At 48.4% G+C, this 25736-nt stretch overlaps 1 pseudogene; it reads left to right on the top strand.

The window, feature by feature from the left end:
* The first annotated feature begins 1768 nt into the window (after positions 1-1768).
* On the top strand, positions 1769-2123 carry LOC128100132 (60S ribosomal protein L22-like 1; annotated as a pseudogene).
* The last annotated feature ends 23613 nt before the right edge of the window (positions 2124-25736 follow it).

Genomic DNA, 25736 nt, shown 5'->3' with positions numbered 1-25736 from the left:
TGTGAGGAGACACCATGACCATAGCAACTCTTATAAAGAAAACATTTAATTGAGGGGGCTTGCTTACAGTTTAGAGGTTCAGTCCATCGCGGCGGGGAGCATGGTGGTGTGCAGGCAGGCATGGTGCTGGAGGAACAGTCGAGTGTCCTACATCTTGCAGGTGATGAGAAGTCGACTGACAATCTCACTAAGAAAAGCTTGAGAAAAAGAAACCCCAGAGCCGCCCCCACAGTAACACACTTCCTCCAGAAGGTGTGGCTCAGATTAAAGTTGTGCCCTCCAGCCTCCAGGTCTGGATTAAAGGCGTGTGCCATCCAGCCTCCTCCAACAAGACCACACTTTCTCCAACAAGGCCACACCTCCAAATAGTGCCACTCCCTATGAGCTTATGGGGGCCAAATACGTTAAAACTACCACATAGTTTTCAAATTAAAACCTTTGATCAAATTAGATCTAGTTTTTGTGCTGGGTGACAAATACAGGTCTAATTTCATTCTCCATGTAAATAGCCATTTTTCCCAGCACTGTTTGTTGAAGATGCTGTCTTTTCTCCAGTTTATATTTTGGCTTCTTTGTCAATATCAGAGGGCTGTAGTTACATGTGCTCATGTTTGGGTCTTCTATTTTATTCCATTGGTCTACAGGTCTGTTTTCATGTTAGTGCCATATTTCTTTTATTGCTAATGCTCTACAATACATCTTGAAGTCTGAAAGAGCAATCCCTCTAGTATTCTTCTCCTTGCTCTAGCTTTGGCTATCTGGAGTCTTCTCTGGTTTCACACGAATTTTAGCATTATTCTTTCCTATCTTAGTGATGAATGTTGTGGAGATTTTGATTGGGATTGTACCGAATCTGTGAATTATCTTTGGTAGGGTGCTCATCTCCACAGTATTAATTCTACTGATGCACAAACTCTTTCACTCTCTAGTGTCTTTCTCAATCTCTTTCTTCAGACATTGGGAGTTTGCATTGTAGAGGTCTTTTAGGTTTGGTTAGGTTTATTCCAAGTATCTTCCAACACCTTGCTGGATAAGCATAACTCCTTACTACATTCTAAGTGTTGTCCTTATACCCACCAGTAAGTGTAGCTACCAACCTTCACCAAAGAAGCTTCTCTTTAGAGCAAATGGAAACCACCACAGAAAACCACAACTGGGCATAAGGCAGACATCAATGGATAATCTGGAGCCCAGCCACAATAGCTACATCCACATCACAGCTCTTGAATCGATGGCTTAGGGTGCATCAAGAAAGAGGGGACAGAAAGATTATAAGAGTCAGAACACCAGGAAGTCTGCTGTGAAACCATCTCTCCTAGAAATGGCTGCATAAACAAGACCAGAACCGTAGCAGTATCACTGGACATGTTAATGTGGGAGGGGAAAATTTCCTCATGGTCCCACCCCTAGACAGAGAACTACAGGTAACTAATGATTGCTGAGAAAAGGAAAATGAGTTTCTCCCAGGGATGAACCCCCTTATTGTTATCCGATGCCGAATAGCCATCCCTGAAACCATATACACACAAACAACAAAAATCGACTCAGTAGATTTTGTGTGTGTGTGTGTGTATACTAAATATATGTAGTAATAATAATCAAAGAAAAAAATCTATCAATCTGAGAGTCAGGGGACATGGGAAGTGTTAAAGGGAGGGTACATAGGATGGGCTGGAGGGGGAAAAGGAAGTGGGGAGGTGATGCAATTCTATTTCAGTTTTAAAATATATTTAAGAAAAAAGGGCTCTTCCCATGGCCACTACTCAAGATGGCGCCACAGAAAGACACAAAGCCAAAGAAGTCCACCTGGATCTTACTCATTGGTAGAAGATGGAATTTTTGATTCTGGAAGTTTTGAACAGTTTCTATGGGAGAAGGTTAAAGGCAATGGAAAAACTGGAAATTTTGGGAATGTTGTTCACATTGAACGCTTGAAGAATAAAATCACAGTTGTTTCTGAGAAACTATTTTCTGAAAGGTATTTGAAATAGCTTACTAAGAAATACCATAAGAAGAATAATCCCTATGGTCAGCTTCATGTGGCCACATTTGACAAGGAGACCTACAAACTTCCTTATTTCCAGATTAGTCAAGATGAAGATGGATCGGAGTCTGAGAACTAGTTGGCCTTTGCTTTTAATAAAATGGAAGTATGCTAAAGAAAGAAACCTAAAACTGGACTTTATCAGCAAATAAAAAATCACTGTGCTCTATAAAAAAGAAAGGAAGGAAGGGAGGGAGGGAGGGAGGGAGGGAGGAAGGAAGGACCAGTGATGCACAGATGGGAAAACAGGACTTATTGGTCCTCAAAATGGTATTAAATAGATTGAGACAAAAAAAAGTCTATCCCAGGTGCAGTCGGAGTCTTCAATTCCATTCCTCTTCTCACAATAACTGTTACAGCAAAGAAACAATTAACAAGACGATTTGACCAACTTGACATCCTTGTGACGTATAGAATGCCCCACCATGTAACAGCAGAGTGGATATTCCTTTCAAGTACTCTCAGAAGATAGACTGTATTTTTGTGCCATGCAAAAGTCTCTTCCTTCCTTCCTTCCTTTCTTCCTTTCTTCCTTCCTTCCTTCCTTCTTTTCTTTCTCTCTTTCTTCCTACCTTTCTTTCTTTTCCTGGTGATGGTGTGGATTTAAAGGCCTCCTAGGCAAGTGATCTACCACTGAGTATTTAAAATACCCCAGCACCTAAAATAAGTCATAACAAATGTAAAACAATTCAAATTATACCAACTGTTTCTTTGACTTTAATGGAATTAAATTAGAAATTCGGGAATAAAAACAGTCATGGATAGTCCATTGGTTATTAACAAACATTTCAAGACAATTTAATAGAAAAGGCAAATTTTCAATATGGTGCTAGAAACTTGGTTAGATATATGTTTAAAAGAACCCCAACCCTTACTTCACAACATTTATGAAAATTAACTTGAAATGAAAAAGCCCCAAAGTGGAAAACACAGATGGAAATAGCAGCCATTTTGTGTTTAGCAAAGATTCCCTAAATCTGACACACACTCAAAACATGAGCTTTAATCATAAATACGACAAAGCAAGGATTGTCACCCATTGGTCTTATGGCAGGTCATTGCCCTTACAGTCACGGAGCCAGCGCTCAGTGATGCCAATGGTCCCTGAGGCCACTCACTCATGCAAAGTCCTCCTTGCTTTTTCCCTACTACCCTGTGAATAACTTCATTGTATTTGTTTGTTATCAAGTGAGATACAAAAAGTTAATAGAGGTCTGAAGAGATGGCTCACGGGTTAGGAATGTTTGTAGAAGATCTGAGTTCAGTTCCTAGCACTGAATGGCAGCTGGCAATTGTCTGTAACTCTAGCTCTAGAGAACCAGATGCCCTCTGTCCTCTTTGGGTACACAGTACACATAAACTCATACAAGCACATAAACATACATAAATATAGATAAATAAATCTTCAAGACTAGAAATAAACAAAAAATTTATAGTGTACCCATGAAACCATCATCTGGCTTAACATTTTACTAAAAATCTTTATCTAGCTAGGCATGATGGCGTATGACTATCGGGCCATGAATACCTGACGGGCAGGTGGATCTCTGATTTGCTGGCTAGCCTGGTCTACACATCAAGTTCCAGACCAGCCAGAGCTTCATAGAGAGACCCTGTCTCAAAAAGAAAAAAGCTTTTGTATATGTGTATGGTATATGTGTGTATGCATCTGTGTAAGGATATATGCTGGAGTGTGTGTGTGTGTGTGTGTGTGGCACACGCATGTGCCTGCCAGCTGAAGCTAGAAGTTGTAGTTGATACCTTCTTCGATTGCTCTCTACCCTGTTTTTGTAGACAGGGTGACTCACTAACCCTGGAGTCCACTGACGGACTAGAATAGTTAGCTAGCAAGCCTTCTGGATCCTGATTCTAGCTCCCAATCCTGGAAGCACAGGGGCATGCCCCCACACCCTGGTTTTTACACGAGTACTGAGGGATGTTAACTTCCAAAGATTTTTAGGACAGTTACTTTTTCCTTTCACCCAAGAGCTTGGCAAGTGCAAAGAGCACAACTTTGGACTTTATTATTAACTGAGATCTAATTGACAAATGCTAGCTGTTTGGGAAGAGAGGAGAGAGTCGGGGAATCGAGCACTCAGCTGGCCTCAGAGCAAACAGTCTCACTTCTCTTGGATGACCGACTCAGGACTCAGGGTGAAGCACCGAGACAGGACTCAGAAAGCCAGAGTCACCTTCAAGCTCACACCCTTGCGGGAGGGAGGACAGGGGGTGGCTGAGGTAAAACCCCAGGTAATGCTCTCAAGGCATGCTGCGGCTGTGCTTCTCATCTGTTTCCTCTTTGGCTTGGTTTTGGTTTGGACTCCTTTGTTAAAGGTGCACTCCCACCAACCTCCTGCCACTTAGAGCTTCTCCCAGGGCAGTCCACCTCCCCTCAGCTGCTGCAGAGCCACACTGCCGTAGCCAGGCTGTGGTTAGGGTCACCCCCACACACTGCCCTTCCCACGCTCGTTTTCCTGTGTTCCTGGAGCGCTGTGGCCTGGCCCTTCCTAGAAACTGGGTTGCATCTCTCCAGCATCGCGTGTTGTACTAGTGGCCCTTGCCACTCATGTTCAAATGCTGCCTTTCACTTTTCTAGCAAGGACTCCAAGCACAGAAACTTCCCAGTCAGATTGGCCTGGCCCTGGCCTTGTCCCTTTGTGGGGATGAGGTGAATGACTGAGTGGAATTGTGGACAGATCTAAACAGCTGGGTGTACTGAAGGGCAAGCGAAATGCCTCTGTGGTTAGAAGTCTCTGTTTTCTAGCAGTCTGAGGACAGGGGGACGGCCCCTCTTACTAGAAGTCAAAACAAACCCTAGACACCCTGTGCAAATAGCCTTTCTGTCCTGTACTTCCCAAGGCCCATTGCTCTGTTTGTGACCAAAGCCCTCTGAAGATACTACTTCCTAGCCTATAGCCTGGGTCACTCCCCGTCCAGACAGAGGGAGGAGAGGCCATTCGCTTATCAAAGCCAAGGACATGACCTAGGATAACAGAATCTAGAGTTGGGACTGTTCCCTGAAGGGTCATCTCATCCATCCTCCTGCCTTCAGCCACGCTTTCCTGTACTCCTCCAGAGAGACCCTTGGCTATCCACCCTCCCCGGAAGCAGCCCCTGCTCACTCACACTTGTTCCAGTGAATAGCAGCTCCACAGTCATGGAAAAGAAGGGGAAATGCCTGGAAGAGATGAGGTCTAGATGCCGTTTGCTTTAGTGTGAGACTAGTTTTTCTTGTCTTGATCCATGTGGGGCAGGGGCTCGAAAGACAATGAACTGGAAGTTCAGAGAGGGGTTTGGAAACTGAATGACAACCGAGGCCAAAGCTGAATGCCCTGGCTTGTTTAAAACCTTTGCTGCTTAAAGTGTGGTCCATGGACCAGAGGTATCAGCATCACCTGGGAACTCAGAGTGCATAAAGTGTGGTCCATGGACCAGAGGCATCAGCATCACCTGAGAGCTCAAAGTGCAGGGAGTGTGGTCCATGGGCCAGAGGCATCAGCATCACCTGGGAGCTCAAAGTGCAGAAAGTATGGTCCATGGACCAGAGAGGCATCAGCATCACCTGGGAGCTCAAAGTGCAGGGAGTGTGGTCCATGGGCCAGAGGCATCAGCATCACCTGGGAGCTCAAAGTGCAGAAAGTATGGTCCATGGACTAGAGGCATCAGCATCACCTGGGAGCTCAAAGTGCAGGGAGTGTGGTCCATAGACCAGAGGCACCAGCCTCACCTGGGAGCTCAAAGTGAAGACTCTCAAGCCCCACTGCAATTCACTGAGTTCAAGCTCAGATTCTGTCTTTCCTAAAAAACCAGATCACAGAGGGATTCATTTATATACTAAAGTTGGAAGAGCACAGGAATAACATCCTTCATTCCTTACTAAAAGCTCTGGGCAGGAGGCGCCTCAGCCTGGAGCTAGACTGGTTGTCAAGGTATCTGGATTAGTCCTCATTTCCCAGAGCCCTCTCCCGGGCTCAGCCACTGAATTATCTCAGACAGCCATCCAATGCTGTGGACTGAGGGCAAAGGGGGTGTTGGTCCAGAGGGATGGGTCAGTCAGACTTCCATCCTGTGCACCCGGAGCCTCTAGTGCCGAGCTTTCTTTGAACTTAATTCGGGGAACTTCATTTTGCCGAGCAGGGCTGTGTTAGCTTCACATCTGCGCGATTCATTTGGGTTACCCCCTCCACCCCCCAACAACAGTTTGCTTTTAAATGACACTCTTGTAGCCCAGCCCCTGTTACGCCAGCCTCCTTTGATGCAAGCCCTCTGTTTTGGAGCATCAGGGTTCTGCCACCCAGACCTGCTGAGGCATATTTAAAACTGTTTAAATTGACAGACCAGGCAAACAGGATTAACTCGGTGGACCCAGAAGGGGAGGTGGGGTGGGGGTTGAGCCTCAGAGTGGCTTTTACAGGGATGGCCAGGAGGGTAGCCGGCTGGGCTGGGCTGGGAAGGAGCCTAGTGCTGGAGCTGGCCAAGAATTCTCGATCTGGGAGGTAGGCAGAGACTTCGCAATCTGCCGGTGATTGGATTAGACATGGTGTGAAAATCGGAGCAGGGCTACATGGCTGGGGCTGGGGCCCCGGCTGCTGTGAGGCCAGGCTGCCAAAGCCCTGCTGCGGAGACCACATCAGGGATGCCTGTCCCCGCCCCAGCAGGCCTTGGAGACAGCTTCAATGTCACAGCCCTCAGAGGCTCCCCCACAGCTCAGCCCCGTTGTCTTCCCTATCCCACCACATCTCGGGAGCTTTCTCAGGGGAAGCAGGGGCCATTGGCCCTATTCACCCGCCTCCTTTACCCTTGACCTCCCAGCAGTGGCTCGGGCCTCCAAGGAGGGAGAGGCCTGTCTTTCAAGTCTCTGGGGTCTGAGCAGCTCTCCCTTGATGTCTTTCTTTGTCTGGCTTCCTCTCTCCTTCTGGCACAGTCTGGTTCCTTCCAAGGGATTCCACTCTGTCTGCCTTTGCTCAGGATCCGGAATCAGCTTTGTTTTCCACTTTTCCAGGGATTTGGGAGTTCTGTTGAATAAATATCTCTGAGGATTTTGAAGCTTCTTCCAGAACCTTCGTCAGGACTTTTTTTCGGGGGTTGGGGGGCTCATCATCAATGGTACTCTGACACTGTCTGATGCTTTATGGTAGGAGTAGTGACACATAAGGATCGTCTAACAGGAGTGGATTTTAACAGGAACCCCAAAGGGACCCTGTTGGTTAGTATTAGGTGTCTGTTGGTGAGGCAAGGTAGTAGCCACAGTATGGATACATGAGCCCCTGGGTCCTAAATCCCTTTCACCTCCCTCCTGACACTGTCCATAAAAATACAAATTAGAAACACAGAACTAGCCAGGCGGTGGTGGCGCAAGCCTTTAATCCCAGCACTCGGGAGGCAGAGGCAGGCAGATCTCTGTGAGTTCAAGGCCAGCCTGGGCTACAGATCCAGGATAGGCACCAAAACTACACAGAGAAACCCTGTCTAGGAAAACAAACAAACAAACAAAAACCACAGAACTAGTACCTCTAAGCCAACTTCACCTATAGAAGGCTTTTTGACTCTACTCCGGTCCTTAGATACTAGGGCAAGCATCAAGTCACTGGTCAAGTTTGCCTGCCCTTGTTTCCTGTCTTAGTGTTTCTGAGTGTGTGACAGGGGATTGGTGACATATTCCTTTTACTCCTTTTGAAATGTCACCAGTGATCCAGGAGGCTCCAGAGGTCATCTAGTTATACAGCCCCAGCTGGGGAAGTTGCTGGAAGCAAGCTCCACTTCTTCACATACGATCAACTGGAGATCCTACAGACCCAGGGTCCTGCAGACCTCAGGGCATGCAGTCATCTGCACCAGAGGCCATTAAGAATCCAGCACTCCCAACAGCAAAGGCAAAGCTGGAGAGAGAACATAGGTCATAGGCTGGCTGCTCAGGTTCTTTTCTGTCTACTGGGGTGTCATGGCTGTTGCCAATGGGGACACCTGGATGTGGCTTCCAACAAGCCACAAAAGGCCCGCGGTCTCTGAGGAAGCCAGAAAATGGCTATCAGGAGATTCCTTCTGCCGTCACACCTCGACATTCTCTCTCACTCTGAGGGGAAGCCTGGGGGACAAGGTAAGGCCTGACCTTGTCTTGATCACACACTTGGTATCTACTTTGTCTGCTAGTCAGCACCCCTCAAATGTCCATCAGTGTGGATTATCTGGATCAGTAAATAGATACCATTCAGCTATCCAGTTCAGAGACATCTGTGTTGTCTGCCTACACTCTTGTGTTTCCGAGAGTTCAAGTCCACTTCGGAAGGGGGTTAGGACTGTTGGAAACCTTCACATGGATGAGGAACAGGATGACGGTGGCAAACTGGTGATGCATCTTTTGAACCTGGTGCAGAAGGAGGCGAATTGGGCTGCAGTGCATCTTAGCGGCAGAGACTTGGCCTAACATGCTTGAGGTCCTGGGTTTGAGCCCCAGTGCTGACCGAAAAATCTTTAAAAGAACGAAGAGAGTTGGTATACCCCAAAAGTGAATATGCTCCCAGATCTGTACTGTTCCCATCCAGATTTCAAAGTCACCCCTCCTCTAACAAGGCTCCCTCCCCTCGTGCTTTGGCTAATAGCAGACAGCTCAGGGCTTCCCCTGCCTTTGCATGGTCACTGAGAGGAGCAGTTTTCCAGAGGAGAGAAACAGCCTTTTGAACACTTTAATCACCAATATGCAAATCAAACCCAATTACAGACACCCTGGCAGCCTGTGAGGTCTGTTGGAAACATCCCGACTCTGGGGGTGCCTGTCTCTTTCCACAGCACTCACTGCTTTTCGAGTTAGTGGGTGTCCAAAGTCACCCTCCAACAACGCTTGGTCTCCTTGGACATGGATTCACTTCTGGGATTAAATTAAGGAACAGAATCTAGTCGCCTTACCCTTGATGACTGCTGAACTCTTACTTGGTTTAGTCCCAGAAATTTGATAGAACTCATCTGGAATATCAGAGAACCGGTTGTTTCTGCTTCCTTCCCTCCCTGCTTTCTTTCCCTCCCTCCCTCCTTCCTTTCCACCCTTCCTTCCTTCCTTCCTTCCTTCCTTCCTTCCTTCCTTCCTTCCCACCCTTCCTTCCTTCCCACCCTTCCTTCCTTCCTTCCTTCCTTCCTTCCTTCCTTCCTTCCTTTTTTCTTCTGTGGTGCTGGGAATAGGACTCACGGCCTCTTGCACGCTAGCAAATGCTCCACCACTGAGCTACAGGTCCAGTCCTAGCTCTTCTCTTTAGACCAGATGGGCTGTAAGAGGCCTGGGTAGACTGGGCAACTCAGTGGCATAAGAAAGTCCAAGAGAGTCATGGAGAGGCCTGTGGAAGACAAAACATCAGATACATACATGCGATTTAGGACCCTAGATATGAGTGTGTGGTCAGGAAGCCAGACTAGTTAAATCCTGCCTAAATTCCTGACCTTCAGAATTGGAGAAAACAATAAATCATTGATGTTTTATTATACTAAGTTTTGATATGGTTTAGCACACGGCAACAGAACTCTGGAGACACTGTGTACATGTGTATGTATGTGTTGCGTGCATGTGTGCTGTGCATGTGTGTTATGTATGTTCATATACATGTTGTAGATGTGTCTTATATGTTTGTGTTGTATGTATGTGCTGTATATATATGCGTGTGTGTTATATGTCTGTATATGTTTGATGTATATGTGTATATTGTATGTATGTGTGTTTCATATGTATGTGTATACTCTACACCATTGTAGGTGCTTATGGGGTCCAGGGGTTAATTTTGGGATATCCTTCTCAATCACTTCCCCATCTTATTTTGGGGGGTTGGGGGTCTCTCACTGAACCTGGTGCTCTCTGCTGAAGCTAGGCTGGTTGGTCAGTGAGGCCATGGGACTCACTTATCTCAGTCACTGGGGTGGCAGCGGGACGCCATGCCTGGCTTTTTCCATGCATTCGAGGGATCCAAATTCACATCCTCATGCTTGCATACCAAGCACTTTACCCATGGGGCCATCTCTCCAGTCCAGCACTGTCTTTAGTGGTGATGATGCGGTCCCCAAACAAGTGGGGGGACACCCCCGCTTTGATCGTCTCATTCAGACCTGCAGTAGAAGACACACAGGAAGTGGCAACAGCCAGCACTGACTGCCAGATTGACTCCAACCACACCTCCGCCTTGATCCGTGTGCTGAGAAGCCACTCCAGCACCCACGCTGCTGCACAGAAAGGAGGACAGGGCTGGGACACCATGACACAGACCTGAGAAGGACCAGCTAGTCGATCGTGTTCCTTTAAAGCCTGTCGCCCGATGTCTCAGTCCTCGTTTCCTTGGTCCTTTGTGCACGTGTGTGCCTATCGAGAGCCACGCAGCCTCAGCTACCCACAGCTGACTCCCAGCTCGCACCAGGGCCCCTGTCTGACCCAGCCTCACAGAAGTGCCAGCCACCATTCTTCTCAGAGCAGCTCTGTGGTGAGAGCTCTTTGCCAGGACTGTTCCATGCTGATCCAACGTTGTCCTGAGGCCCAGACTGTGAGCAGAGAGGCCTGGGGGCTGTTCCTCATCAGGAGGATGAGCTGGAACTGTTTACACTCCTACCTCCCGGGCACTGGGTTAATAAACAGGTGCCATTATTACAGACCTGTAACGCTACTTGAAACAATATTATTTGTGACAAAGGTTGGGAAGAGGAAGGAAACAAAAATATTTCACCAATATGAACAAGCCTGGCCTATCCATAAGACGCTAGTAAAACAGACTAGTATCATCCCGTTATGAGAACAAGTGGAGTTTTGGACTATGTTGGTGTGGAAGGCTCTCCAGCATGCACTATTATGGGGCAGAGAGAGGCTTCAAAGGGGTACATGGAGCACGCTTCCTTTTTGCCCAAAGGGGAAAATCAACACAAATGTGCATTTGCATGTTTGTGTTTATATAAATACTGAGAGAACGAACAGCAAGTTCCAGACGTGATTCCCTCCAGCATGGGAAGAGGAGAGACACACAGAAGGGATGTAGACAATGAGGTCGATTGAAATCTTACTTGAAGCTGTTTGATTGTTTTGATTGTTAACCCCTGTGAGTTGCATTACCTAGCCCCCAAACATTGTTGAGGATGTGTGCTTTGTCTAATTTGATTAAGGAATGGCACACACACACACACACACACACACACACACACACACACACAAATAAATAATAAACCACCAGTGTCGGAAGCTCTGGGTAGGAGAACCATGCCTGTTTACATTGTCTAGAATAGCCCCAAGATAAACAAAGCCTGAAAAGAAAATGGGGGGGGGCAGTGTTGATGGAGGGAAGTCTGATCACGATCCCCAGCGCCAGCAGCCAGGATGGGCACCTGAGCCAAGAGACAGACAGAGCAGCCTTCCACAGCCTGAAGGACTGCAGAGAGGGGTGGGGAAGTTTCCCATCCGGACCTGTGACTCTCACACTCCGAACTGTGTGGTTTCAGCTGAACTTCCAGGCTCCATGAAAACCAGCCCAGCTCTAACTGAACAGAGAAGGGCCCATTTGCTGTGCTCCGTGTCCTGAGGTAAGGAAGGGGCAGGCCAGAGGTGTGAAGCTGTGCACTGTGGGTCTGGGGCTGTGGCTCAGGTGTTAAACCTGGCTGTGGGAAAGTTGGTGGCACTCAGGAAGTCCGTTGGCCTCATGCCTGAGGCATCCATAAGAAGAGGCATCCATAATAAGCAGCTGCCCGCTTCATCGGCTGCCTGTGGAGCGAACGAGTGAAAGACATCTAAAACGTATGAAACCCACTTTATTGGCGAGTTGGTTGAAAAACTGTTCACCTGAGCCTTGGAATTCTGTATCCCAAGCAAAGGAAAACCCCGGGGACCGCAGCAGCGAAAGCGTGGCTGCCAGCAGAGGGCAGTGGTGCCCCTGCCAATTACTGGTGCAATGATAATAAGTTAATCTTCTTGTTTTTAATATGTACATACTTCCCTATTACTTCTCTCAAAGCTACCTTCTTCCGATTGTTCCCTTCAAGATAGAGTGACCTATCTGGGGTCAATTTCTATACATCAGTGATGGACAGTTGAGGTCACAGTACTTGGTCACAAAGTGCCACCCCCCCCCCCCCCAACTTGGCAAACCCACTGTGTCTGAAATGAACTTGAATTCTACATGGTAATTCTTCCTTAATAACTCTCAAAGACGATGGGGGTTGTTTCCTGGGAAAAGGAGACCGGGCCCCCTTTCCTCTCCCCTCTCAGGGCCTCTGACCCCTCTTTATCTCCCCCACGGAACCATATCTAATTGTGAGAAGAGGCCAGGCTCAGGAAACCTAGGCTCCTCTGGGCAGAGAGAGCAGGCAGGACACACGCCGGCCTGAGAGACACTGCTCAGCTAGTCTGGGTTCAAAGGAGCAGCTGTCAGTGCCCAAACAGTGAGGAAAAACCGTCGCAGGAGCTGAGAAAGGACCTGCATCCATTCTTGTCATGGTCCGTTTTTTCCTCTCCCTGGGGCCCCTGTTACCCCACAGACTGTGCTTGGAGCAGCCCTGCCGGTGGAGTTCTCCCGCATTCCTCTCTTCAAAAACTCTACACACTAAAACCTTTTTTCCCCCAGAGTAACAGACTAGTTTCCCATAGACTTTGGGGAAGTCCTTTGTCCCTGGGGTTTTCTGGCCTACACCTGTTTCGTCTGATAAATAAGAGAATTCCATTCACTGACCGGCCACTTCCAAAGCTGACATCTCAAGCAGTTGGAATATAGAGGGGAATGCCCACACAGGGTGTTCCCACATGCCTGAGGGATGCACGCACATCAACAATTGATGAGGCACGGGGCACCAGCAGAATGCAAACCACGACTCCCCCTCAACCCCCAAGACAATACAAATTCCTGAAAGTCGGGGTTTTGTAAAGTCAGTTTGGGCTGCATGGGGCAGAGGAAAGCATAGAATATTTTGATGATATGAAGAGGGGAAAGAAAAGAAAAGAAAAAAAGAAAGGAAAAAAGAACTGTTGAAGCACCCAAACAAGGGCCCCACGTTACACGTAGCAAGGACACAGTTCTTTGGAGGGTTTAGGAAAGGCTTCCAAGAGGGAGGTCCCCAAAGCATGCACTAGTTATGAGCTTGGCCTGCTACAGAGCCGACAGAAGAGTTTTGCAGAGGTGCAGGCTAGGACTGTTTGGTGTTTAGAGTTCATTTACCTCAGTTACAGCGAATACCCACAGCCCGATAGATACACTTTGAGCCTGGAGAAACCACAAAGCAAGCATTGCCTGCTGCCCTACCGGCCCCTGTGATGACTTCTCTCCTCTCTATGTTCTAGGCTAGGCTCGCTCCCCTGTGTAATGACTGGGAGTCCACATGCCTATGAGAGCTGGGAGTTATGAGTGGCCTGGAAAAACTGAGAAGGCATGCAGCCTGTATGTGTGTGGCTGATGCAAATCTCAGTTCCAAAGACATTTTAGAAATCCCTTAAGGCAGACCCGATGGGGCTGCTGTCACTGATAACTACTACTAGATGGCTGTACAGAAAGACTTTCTAAGCCCATAGCATCAAGCTTGGCCCCTGCCTACCTGGGACACTTAAAAGGTAGGAATGATTTCTGTTCTTTTTCCAATGAGAAGCCTCGAGGATAGAAAGGATTTAGTCCAGAGCTAGCCATGGAGCCTCATGTCTATAATCTCAGCACCCAGGAAACAGAAACAGGTGGATCTCTGTGAGCTGAAGGCCAGCCTGGTCTGCATAGTGAGTTCTGGGCTAGACCAGGTACATAACACAATGAGACCTTGTCACAAACAAAGAACGGCTTAAGCCTGGAGGTTTTAATTGCTACAGCTCTGGTCTGAAACATAGGACTTTGGACACCAAACAGATTCAGTTGTCTGTCACAACAGGGTGGGTGATCCCCGAAGCAGGAAGAGCCAGAGTGCCCTGTCTGAAAGGCCTGAGGTTCTAGCTCTAGAGATGGTTGGGATAGCCTACCACAAGCTGGATACAAGCTGAGGTGATCAAAAAGGTGATCTCCAAGCTGGGTGGTGGTGGCACACGCCTTTAACCCCAATCCTCAGGAGGTAGAGGCAGGCAGATCTCTGTGAGTTCAAGACCAGCCCGATTTACAGAGAAAGTTCCAGGACAGCCAGGGCTGTTATCCAGAGAAACCCTGTCTCAGGGAAAAAAAAAAAAGACTCTCCACAACTGCAAGCTTGAGGAGAAGAGAAAGAATGGAGGCGAAAAAGAGAAGGGTGTGGAAAGGAAAGAGAGGGAATGACCTGGACCATTCCCTCTTCTCGGAGCCTGTGAAGAGCAGAGCATTGCCTTGCAGAAGTCGAGCATCCCGCCCTGCTCTCAGGCACCAGGACTAAATGCCCATCTGTGTTCACGTGCACATGCACACCGGGTTGTAGCTGCCTTGAGCATGCCGACGCTGATTGAGGACGTCATTGAGGGGCTGCTGAACGTCTGTGCTGTGCATAGCCATGCTGGCATGTAGCACCGGGTGGAAAGTACACATAGTCTAGATACATTTTCCACTTTCAACATAAAACAACATATTTATGTTGGTCTGTCAGATCTGTGTGGACCAAAAGGTTGGGAACAAGATGATTTGGGCTTGCAAGAGATGAACTCCATATTAATACCAGCTGTTAAGGAGCTATCGGATTATAACCTGAAAGACACTGGCGAAGCCAAATATATGACTCCTTATGGAAACCTACCAAAATAAAAAACTGCACAAGCTCTGTAAATGGTATCATCTGCCCAGCTCCCTCCCAATAAAATTTATCCTTGAGACACAAATCAAGAGCTCCCGTCATTTGAACTTTCTCCTTCAGCAAGCAGAATGCACTCTGGGATGTAGAGGGGCTAACAAAGGTGGTTTGCTGGTAAAGCACGCATTCCTCCTGCCCCCTTATCCCTGGGGACCACAGGGCATGAGACACTTTCCTCTACTTTCCGTCATCCACCTGCCTCATCCCACCAAGAGGCGAGGTGGATGGGGGAACAAGCAAGGGATGCCATTCACCTAAGACACAGAGAAGGGAAGCCAAGTGCCCAGGCCCACACGGGCTAGCAGAGGCAGGGCCGAGGCAGCCCTGGAATCCATAGGCTCCACATTTCACTTCTAGACATGTTTGTGCTTCCTCCCATGTTTGCTTAATGGTAGGAATGTTTCAGCAGAAACCAGGGTGCTGGCTGCTCTGAAGCTCACCTGTTGCTTTGGAATGTATTTATTTATACCTGGGGCCCCATCTCGGCACACTCTTCCCTTCCTACAGCCAGAAGGCTGATGTGTTCCAACGTCACCGTCTCCACGGCAACAGCTTGTGATATTACAAACAGCAGATTGTGCCTCCAGGTAGATAGCAAGTAGCCTGGACAGGTAAAGGGGGCCAAATAAACTTCCTGTTTCCAGGCCAAGGTTTAAGAGGTTTAAAAGAGCAGTAAAGTGCCCTGGCACTCCCTACCTGGCCCTCCAAGAAGGCTTTGCAAATTGTGATCCTGGTTTTGCAGTACCTCTCTTCTCGTAAGGGGAGGCAGGGGCATTTTTGTTTTCCTTCTGAATGCCCCCCTCACCCCAGATCTACCATCACTCCACCTTTAATTTACGCATAGCCTAACCCCCCCCCCCCCGCCCCCTTAGCATGGTGGTAACTTCAAAAGAAGTCTAGACATGGAGATAAACTTCCATATTAATACACGTTTTGACTCCAGTTGTTCTCCACTGGAAAGAAATGCAAACGAGCTGGGGAGGCAGCTCAGCAGGCAGAGAGCCTGCTACATGAGCATGAGGACCTCAGTTAGGGTTCTAAGCACCAACATAAAAGCTGCCCGTGATGGTGTGTGTCTGTAACCCCAGTGCTGAGAGGTAGAGATGACAGGATCCCAGGGCCTTAATGAATGGTCAGCTAGCCAGCTGAAACAGCAAGGCCCAGGTTCAGTGAGAGACCCTGCCTCAAAAAATAAGGTGAATGTGGTGGCCCATGCCTTTAATCTCAGCTCTTGGGAGGCAGAGGCAGGCAGATAGATGTCTGTGGGTTTAAGACCAACCTGGTCTACATTGTGAGTTTCAGGCCAGACAGAGCTACATAGTGAGACAAGTCTCAAAACAACAAAAATAAACAAACAAAACAATAATTATAAGATAAAAACTAAGGTGAGCCATGGAGGAAGACATCGGACATCCACCTCTAGCCTCCACAGTACAGTCCTGGCTACACACCCTCAGGTGCGTGCACATGGAAAATCGGTTTTTGAGTAAGAGAGACGGGAGGAGAGAGGGGGACGAAGATGCTGGCAACACACTCGTCCCCATCCATCTACGTGGCACAGCCTGCAGAGGACCGCCTGGGAGGCTGGCTCCAGCGGTGCCCACAGCCTGGCTCAGGTCAGTGTCCTGCAGCTGCCAGGCTGCCATTTGCACCAGAACCCCTACATACTTTCATCTGGTTGTGGTGTTTCACCTGTCACTCAGCTTAGGGCCACCTCCTGCACTCTGACATTCTTCTAAGACCCTGGAAACAGACTAAGAGAGCAGAGGAAGAAGGTGCGACCAAGAGACACGTGCAAGGCCAATCCTTCTTCTAGTGCCCCTGACAGCCACCTCCCAGTGACTTCCTGTGTGTCCAGACTCCTGACCATGACCGTAGTGTTCTCAGCAGACTTCTGGGCCTTCAATCTGAGCTAAAATGTCTGTCTTACTAAGAACCTGGGGGGTCACCTGGTCTCCCCCCCCCTTTAGATTTAAGTCGTAAGCTATCTCACAAGCCACCGAATTTCCTATAGCGTAAGACTGTAATCTTCTTGGAGGGAGGTATTAATCTCTCTGAGCAGAAGAGACATCTTGCTGGTGCTGTGGAGAAAGCAGGAATCCCTAGAAGGCGCCCCTATTCCCACAAACCTTGCAGGTCTAGACCTTTCCCATCCTGCAAGCTGGCAGACAAAGCCCTGGAAAGTTCCCCTGAAACACACCTGGTGGGATCACCTCTCTCTGCAGAGCCACAACACCTGGCCCAAGTGTCTCAGTTCATCTCTCGATTCATCTTGAGAAGCTGTCAGGGAAAGAGTCCATATCTGGTCATCTTGTGTCCTCCATGGCTTTGAATATCACAACTGCCTCATAGATCTCTGTTAGCTAGATGACGTCATGGTTGGGATTGTTTGTAGCCACTTCCCCCTTGTTCTCTCCCTCCTTCACTCCTTCCCTCCTTCCTGTTTGAAACAGGGTCTCACATAGCCCAGGGTCTGACCTCGAAATTGCTTATAGGCAAGGCTGGCCTTGAACTTGTGATCTTCCTGCCTTTACCTCTCAAGTGCTGATGAGAGGTGGGAAAGAAAAGGAGGAAAATGTCTTTGTGCTTCTCGTCCTGCCTGCCACACTGAGAGGAACTATTTTACACCCAGCTGATGGTTTCTATGCTGCAAGCCTTACACAAAAGTCAAGGAAGGACGTCAGGGATTCTGCTCTGTTGTTCTTCATATTATTCCTTTGAGACAGGGTTTCTCACGGACCTAGAGTTCACTGTTTTAGCTAGACTGGATAGCCAGTGAATCCAAGCAGTCCTCCTGTCCCTATAGACCCATGGCAGCTGGCCCAAATTTCTAATGGCTAATACCTCCATCTCTGTTGATAAGTTATCTGGGGACAGAATCTGTGTCTGGCCAGTGCTGGGGTTAGAGTTGTCCATGTCCAAACCCAACTTTCACATGAGTGTTGGCAATTTGAACTCAGATCCCCATTTTTGCACAGCAAGTGTCCTTTCCCACACAGCCATCTCCACAGACCCCTATTGTGGTAAAAATGGCCCCCGTGGGCTCATAGGGTATGACACTATTTTAAAGGATTAGGATATGTGGCCTTGTTGGAGTAGATATGGCCTTGTTGGAGTAGATATGGCCTTGATGGAGGAAGTGTGTCACTGAGGGTAGGCTTTGAGATGTCTCTTCCTCACTCTTTCTTGCCTGCCAAGCTCTATGTAGAACTCTCAGCTACCTCTCCAGCACCATGTCTGCTTGTGTGTCGCCATGCTTCCCGACATGATGATAATGGACCAGTGTAAGCCATCCCCAACTAAATGTTTTCCTTTATAAGAGTTGCCATGATTATGATGTTTCTTCACAGCAATAGAAACCCTAACTAAGACACTCTTTCCTTTTTTCTTTTTTTTCTTTTTTGGTTTTTTTGAGACAGGGTTTCTCTGTGTAGCTTTGATGCCTGTCCTGGATCTTGCTCTATATACCAGGCTGGCCTCGAACTCACAGAGATCTGCCTGGCTCTGCCTCCTGAGTGCTGGGATTAAAGGTGTGCGCCACCACCACCCGGGAGAGATGGCTTATTGGTTAAGAGCACTGACTGCTCTTCCAAAGGACCCGGGTTCAATTCCCAGCACCCATATGGCAGCTCACAACTGTCTGTAACTCCAGTTCCAGGGGACCAGGGGACCCTCACACAGACATACACACAGACAAAAATACCAATACACATAAAATAAAAAAAAAATATTAAAAAAAAAAAAAGATGTGCGCCACCACCACCCGGCCCTATCTTTCAATTAGTAAAATCAAAGATCCCTTTTTTGAGAACTTTTCTCAGGGTTCTAGAATCCTGGGCCTGGCCATGCTTCAATAGTAGAGCAACTACCTATGATGCACGATGGCCTGTCTTTCAACCACAGGTGAGAGAGATCCTTTTAGGAATTCCTGATCCTTTCTTCTGCATGAATCACATCTCATTCCCCTCCAGCATACTTCCAGGCCTGACTGTCCCTTCCCACCACACCAGAAGCTTTCTGTTTTTAACCATTAGCTTCTACATTTGCTGCAAATGGCAGGGGCCCAAAGTGTTGTCATAAACAAGTTAAAAACTGATTTCTTCATCTCAAAGAAAGTATGAAGGAGATGGTAAAAAAAAAAAAAAATCAAGGAAACTTCCCAATATCATCAAGGACCAAAATTCTTCCGTGAGACTGCTAGTCTCAAAACCTGCCTCCTATTTCATGGATGACAAAGGTTGCTCGATTTCTAGCTTTATGCATTGTACCCTCAAGGAAGGGAAAAAGAATATTCTTCATGAATAGAGTGGGCAGATCTCTGTGTCAGCTCTGTGTTTCATAGACCAGGAGCTGGTCTAGGAGACCAGAAACTTCTAGCGGACGATCATGGAGTCAGGTGACTTTCCCTAGATGAACAGCAGGCCAAACCTCACCATTCCCCCAGGAGGCTTAGTGTTGCTGTCACTGTGACGCTGCTACCAGAGAGATGCAAGGGCGTCCTGGCCAAAGCAACCTCTGGAAGCTGTCCTGAAGGAATCTGTGACCCGGGGCACTGGCCTTCATTGTGTTCATTCCAGCGGTGACACAGGACCCGCAGCAGGTCTCCCTCGTGCCGTCTGGCCTGGTATCGACGTCCCCTTCCAGCAAGGATTCCACTGCCAGCTTCACCAACCACCCACACCCACGCAGCGTGGCAATTCCTGACACCTGGCAGGCAACTTGGGATCAGAGAAGGCAAAGTACTGCAGCTGCACCAATTCTGGGGTCTCCCCGAGTACTGGAGGCCAACGCTTCCCTGCCCAGACCTGTGGCTGCGTGCAGACATGGCCCTTATCTTCCCGAATCCGGCCCAGGTCCTCCTTCTCTTGTGTTGCCTCCCACAGCAAGAGCCTCAGGAAAGGGAGCTGAGCTGGCAGTTTGCCCACCTCCCCTCCCAGGGTGCCAGGCTCTCTGATCATCCCACCGAGGGGTGGTGCCTCTACTTATGAAACTTCCTACAACCATTTGAAGGCAATATCCTGGCTGTGGGGTTCCCACAGGCTGGAAAGCAGGGTGCTGTGGGTGCTATTTGGCACTAAATGAGCCCACAGGGTTGAGACACGGCATTTTACTTGAGGTGCGGCAAGTGTAATGTCCTTGTCTAGTGAAGAAACAAAAAGAGACCAAAGAAACAAAAACAATTAACAAATAAGGAGGAGTGTGGGACTCTCCAGACATCTGACCTTGGGGGATGTTTTTCCTGTCTGCTGCATGGGATGACACCCTATGTTCAGATAAGGAAACTATCGTTGCTCCTTCTCCATAGGTGAGGTTGTGCTACCAGGCCACTGTGATGGACTGTAACTTCCCATAATGTCTAAGTGGTCTTGCTAGTGCCGCGGGACCTTTCCAAACCGATGCCAGAGGCTCTGGCCAGTCAGCTCTAAGGCAGACCTCCAAGGCCAGGTCTTTTCTACGGAAAAGCTTGGGGTCAGAGAATTCACCCTGAAGAACAGCTTAACTTTCAATTTCCTCAGTACAAACCAAGATCCCCAAGGTCTCCTTCCCCTCCCTGCCTTTCTCCCCCTCCCCTTCTCTCTTCTCTATGCCCTGCTCCTCCTTCTTCCCTTACTCTCTTGCAGGGAATGAATAAAGTCCCGAGTGAGTGTGTATTGTTGACAGGAGCACAGCCATGTCAAGTCTGCCTGTGTCTCAGACCATGGGAGATGGCCAGGCCTTCCTCAGGTCAGGCTCTGAAGAATGGCAAGGCCTTCCCTTGGTCTGAGTACAGATGTTGACAAACAGTTGACCTTTGGCTAAAACGAGCATTTACAGAAAGTACTGACCACAGCTTCCTCATCCCGGATAACTGCAGCTTGAGTGTTCCCTTACAGAGATACCCACTCCTTACTGAGATTAGCTAGCCCAACTTCTCCTTCAAACTGTATATAATAAATACAATTCCAGGCTCGTGCCGGTGAGTTGTCATCCAAGTGGACAGGCTGCCTGATCCCAGCCTTACGTTACTTATGTCTACCATTTCTGCATTCCCCATCATCCCAATCAGATCAAGTCCAAAGCCATGGATCCTGTCTTCTCTCTCTCACCCCGAGGCTGAACCAAGGGCCTCATGCTTGGTTGTCGAGGGCTTGCTTCACTGCTGAACCCCACCCCAGCCTCTTCCTCCTTCTCTCCTGCAGAGCAGCGCTCTTTGGACCCCGAAACCTTCCCGTTTTCTTTTTCCTTTTGTTTCACACCAACGGAAATGCCACTGTCAGTCTGCAATGTGGGCTCCTGCTCTGGTCCACACAACTCCCTGTGGGTGGTTTACAGAGTCCCCCTTTACCTACAGAGCAACAGCTTGGAACAAGGAAGCATTGGGGGGCATCCTCTCTGCGCCAGACACTGCCAGTTCCTCCTCCTCTTCTTGGCTCTCCTCCAGGAACCTTGGGTAGCAAGTTTCCTTCTTCCCTTAACTGCAGGGGGAAACTCTCTTGTACCCCCCATTCTCTGCACACCCCAGACCCTCACAGGAGAAGTAGCCTTGTGAGAAGTGGCTGCCAGGTCTGCATGGAGGAGGCAGAGTTCACCACAAGAGCCCTGGGTGCCTGTAAAAGCCTAACCAGGGACCAGCTCACTGTGGAGGTGTTATTCCAGCTGGATAAAGCCTCTAGAAGCTTATTCCCACAGAAGCAAAGTCAGAGTTGAAAAAAGTGTGCTTGGGACACTCAACTCCTGTACTAGTCAGGACCTTGTCAGGGTCGGAGAGCACCTGCTGTAGCTCATGGTGAGACTGAGTCTCTTCTGGTCTTAGGAGATGGGGTGTAGAAAGGCCATTAGCAGTCCCATTAGATCCCCTGGGCTTTGCTGGTCTCATGGTTAAACCTTAATCAAGAACTTTCCACGTCTTACGCTGTCTGTACAAAACAGGGATGGAAGGCACATTTTTTTTTTCTCCATTTGATACCTAAATTTCAAAGAGTGGCCGGGCGGTGGTAGCACACGCCTTTAATCCCAGCACTCGGGAGGCAGAGCCAGGCAGATCTCTGGGAGTTCGAGGCCAGCCTGGGCTACCAAGTGAGTTCCAGGAGAGGCGCAAAGCTACACAGAGAGCCGGGCGGTGGTGGCGCACGCCTTTAATCCCAGCACTCGGGAGGCAGAGCCAGGCGGATCTCTGTGAGTTCGAGGCCAGCCTGGGCTACCAAGCGAGTCCCAGGAAAGGCGCAAAGCTACACAGAGAAACCCTGTCTCGAAAAACCAAAAAAAAAAAAAAAAAAAAAGCTACACAGAGAAACCCTGTCTCGAAAAACCAAAAAAAAAAAAAAAAAAAAAAAAAAAAAAAAAAAAATTCAAAGAGTGACCTTCAATCCCCACCCTTCCTCTTTCTAACACAAGGTCCTGGAGCCGATTTTGAAATGCTTCCCTGGGCTTCCCTGTCATTTTCCTAGTAGTTCTTTAGATGGATTGCACAGTGCAATCCTGAAGAACCATCAGTACAAGGAAGGAGCTGGCACCAGATGGAGATTCAGGACAAAGTTGGCATCATAACCAGCTTTTCTTCTCTTAGAGAGAGGTATTGTCTTCCTTTAGTTAGTTTAATCTGGTGTACTTCGTGCATTAAAAAAAAAAAAAAGTAAGTTTTTTCCACACTTCTGAGTCTATGGACAGTTAGAATTCCCCAGCACAGTGACAGGCTGAAAGGTTTTTTTCCAAGAGATGTTGACAACAATGGTTCATTGAGAAGCGCTGCACATGAAGTGAGCAGCTGAGGCAGGTTTCCAGATAACTCCCACCCAGATCGGGTCATGTGGGTCTGATTGATCTGGACCGTTGTGGCAGGCCTCTGCCCCAGCTTGCCCTGTGCAGCACACATTCTTGGTTTTGTTTGTTTAGTGTGATGTTGATTCATTAGTTCAGACTGTGTGGAGTCACTCAGATTCTCCTTTCTCTTTAAAAGGAAGCAAAGGGCTCTCTCAGATCAAATGCTGGTTTGGAAAGGGAGGGAAAGTCTCGAGCCATCATCCTAACAGTCTCTGGTCTCAGCAGCACTTACCCTTGGAAAAGCCAGGAAAGTAACCCTAGGCAGTGTCTCATCTGGTTGTGCTGGGTTTAAAGAGCCAAGGCCTATATCAGTACTTTCAGTTTATAGGGAGGAAAGTGAAAGTCAAAAGAGGTTTCTACAGGAGCCCAAGGTCACACAGTCAACCTATGGTGGACTGTGAACCACAGTCCCAATCTTCAGATTCCCACAGGGACCACAAGGACCCCAAGTCACAGGTGTGGGGAAAGGAGGTTGAGAGGGATCCTCCCATCCTTCAAGGATGGGTACCCTCACAGGTAATAGCTTGTAACCCAGCCTGAGTGTAATTCAAGGGACGCTGGAGGACCACCCTCCTTCCCTCCCTACCTCTTTCAACAGAAAGAGCTGCTTCCACTTGGCTGCCTGGTGTGACTCATTCCTTGGAGTGTTCCCAGTGACGGGTATAAAGATGATGTAGGACTGGCCGCATCAAAGCCACTGAGTCACCAGGCCTTGGTAGAGCTGGGACTCAGAACTATCAAGAGGTCTCCCAGTGAGTCTGGGCTGCAGCTCACCTGGGAGAGGGCTTGCTTAGCGTGCACGAAGCCCTGGGTTTAATTCCTAGCACTCCACAAACTGAGTGTGGTGGTAGTCACCTGTAATCCCAGCATCAGGAGGCAAATGTGGGAAGAGCGGAAGTTCAAGGCTAGCCTCAACTACTTAGTGAGTCTGAGGCTAGCTCGGGCTAGAAGAGGGTGCTGCCTAGAAAACAAGCTAGCTACAGGGGTTCACTGCTAGGACTGACAAACTGAGTTTAGTCCCCAGAGTCCCACACAGTGGAAGGACAGAATCAGTTCCTGCTAGTTGTTCTCTGACCCCCACCGACACATTATTACACATGCGTGCGCGCGCGCGCGCGCGCACACACACACACACACACACACGCACACGCACACGCACACACGCAGGCACAGCCCCTTGTGGGCACACACACATGAATAGAATGTCATTTGAAGGCCAATTTCTAAATCCCAGGTCCCTAGAAATTCTGTTCCTGCAAGTCTTATGCATGGCAGAGTATGAGCATGCAGTTAGCTCTGGGAGAGTCTGAGGCCTGAGACTCGCCTCCAGAAGCAGGTGCCAACTGAGTAAACAAACCCCCAGGACCCAGAAAGACAAACCAGTGACCCCAAATCACAGAGCAGTGACGGGATCCATAAGCCTAAGTGACCCTTGACAAACACGCTGCCATATTTGGGCTTCTCTCCTCTTTTCTTAGATCTAGGCCTTGCTTAAGTCTCCATAGCACCAGAACCTCTTCCCACAGATCCCAGAACCTCTTCTCAGATATCAGGTGAATGAGCTGCAGTTAGGCAATTAGGCAGTTAGGCAAGAGTAGATAGATAACCCTCAGAGCAACATTTCCTGCTGGCCGAACAGCCCATAGTTAAGTCCCTTCCTGCTTGCAACCCCCATTACTAAGTCCCTTCCTGCTTGCAACCCCCTTTGCCTACCTATATATGCCCTGAGAGAAAAATAAAATTTTGGAGCTTAATCAGATGTCCTGTCTTGCTCTCATTCTTTGTGTCTCTTGTCCCTCTCATTCGCCGGCCCTCCTTTCAGGTCCCCGTTGAAGCCCCTGCTGGCCAGGGCAGAGCAGGGACTTCAATGTGGACTTCTCTTATTCTTACTGTTCTTCTGGTGTCTTTGAATGCTAAATGCCTCATGTTAGAACAAGGGATGCCATGATGAGCCATGGTTAATTGAAAATATTCAGTAGTGTGTCTAGAGGCAAGGGATGCAGGTTGTTGGGAAAGTCAAGAGCAGAGCCAGTTCTAATGCCAGGATATGGACCAAGGTCATTCTGAATGGATGAGGTAAGGCTTTTACAATTGACATTGTTTTCATGAGCCTCACTTATTTAGAGACCTTGGACATTTAATTTTTTTTTCTCTTTTCAAGTGAACCAATTTCTCAAAATCTGCCTCCTCACTTCTTTCTTTCAGAAATCCTTCCAGGACTCACTCCAGCTCTCCTTGCTCTCAGGAGCTGCCACCCAGTATTAAAGACACATCTTTGCTGACGTGGAGACAGCCGGTGTTTTTGAGACCTTCTTCATGGGTCAAATAAGTGTCTTTTTTCCCCCCACTCCAGTTGGTCCCTCTCCTTACTGAGTCTACACAATGTGAAGGAGCCTCCTCACTGGCAGTGGAAGAAGCTTTCTTCCTGAGAGTCGGGAGTTCTAACTTCAGTCTCACTAGCCCACTGAGGATCCTAAAAAAAAGCCCCTGTATCACCTTGCATCTCAATGTCTTTATCAACAACTGGGCATAAGCCAGGCATTACGATAACCTGCCTTGGTATCCATCCCTGTGTCGAGGAGAAACTGATGACATATGAGAAAATTAGTATTTCCCAAGATGCGATCCTTTGGAAGTTCCTGGTTGGTATAAGTAAAAAGCATTCTGCGGCTGAAGATGTGCTCGGCAGCTGAAGAGCACTCACCGCTCTTGCAGAGGAACCAGGCTAGCTGCCCCGGACCCATGTCGGGAGGCTCTGAACTCAAGTCCTCACGCTGGGGTGGCAAGCACTTGCCCACTGAGCCATGGCCCCAGTCCGCCTCCCTGATTGGTCAGCCCTCCTCTCTTTCTTCCTCCTTCGCTCTCCACCCTCTTCCTCCTTCCTCCCTTTCTTTCTACCCTTGAGCTGTAACCCCAGCTACCCGAAGTCCTTTAATGCTCATTTTTCTTTGACATAATCTATATCAGTATCGCTTTTTATACCCACAGAGGTTTAGTAATTCGCTTAACTTGGCACAGCTCTATAGTGTTCCACAGGGTGGACCCAGAACTACACCTAGCTTGAGGACCTGTAATCTCAGCCATTTTACTAGACTGCTTCTTTCTTGCTTCTTGAGGCAGGTGCTAGGATTACAGGTAGGAGCTACCACTCCCTGTTTAG

The sequence above is a fragment of the Peromyscus californicus genome, unplaced genomic scaffold, assembly GCF_007827085.1.
Source record: "Peromyscus californicus insignis strain IS unplaced genomic scaffold, ASM782708v3 Scaffold_6__1_contigs__length_162567912, whole genome shotgun sequence".
NCBI classification, from domain to species: Eukaryota; Metazoa; Chordata; class Mammalia; order Rodentia; family Cricetidae; genus Peromyscus; species Peromyscus californicus.
This window is presented reverse-complemented; position numbering and strand designations above follow the sequence as displayed.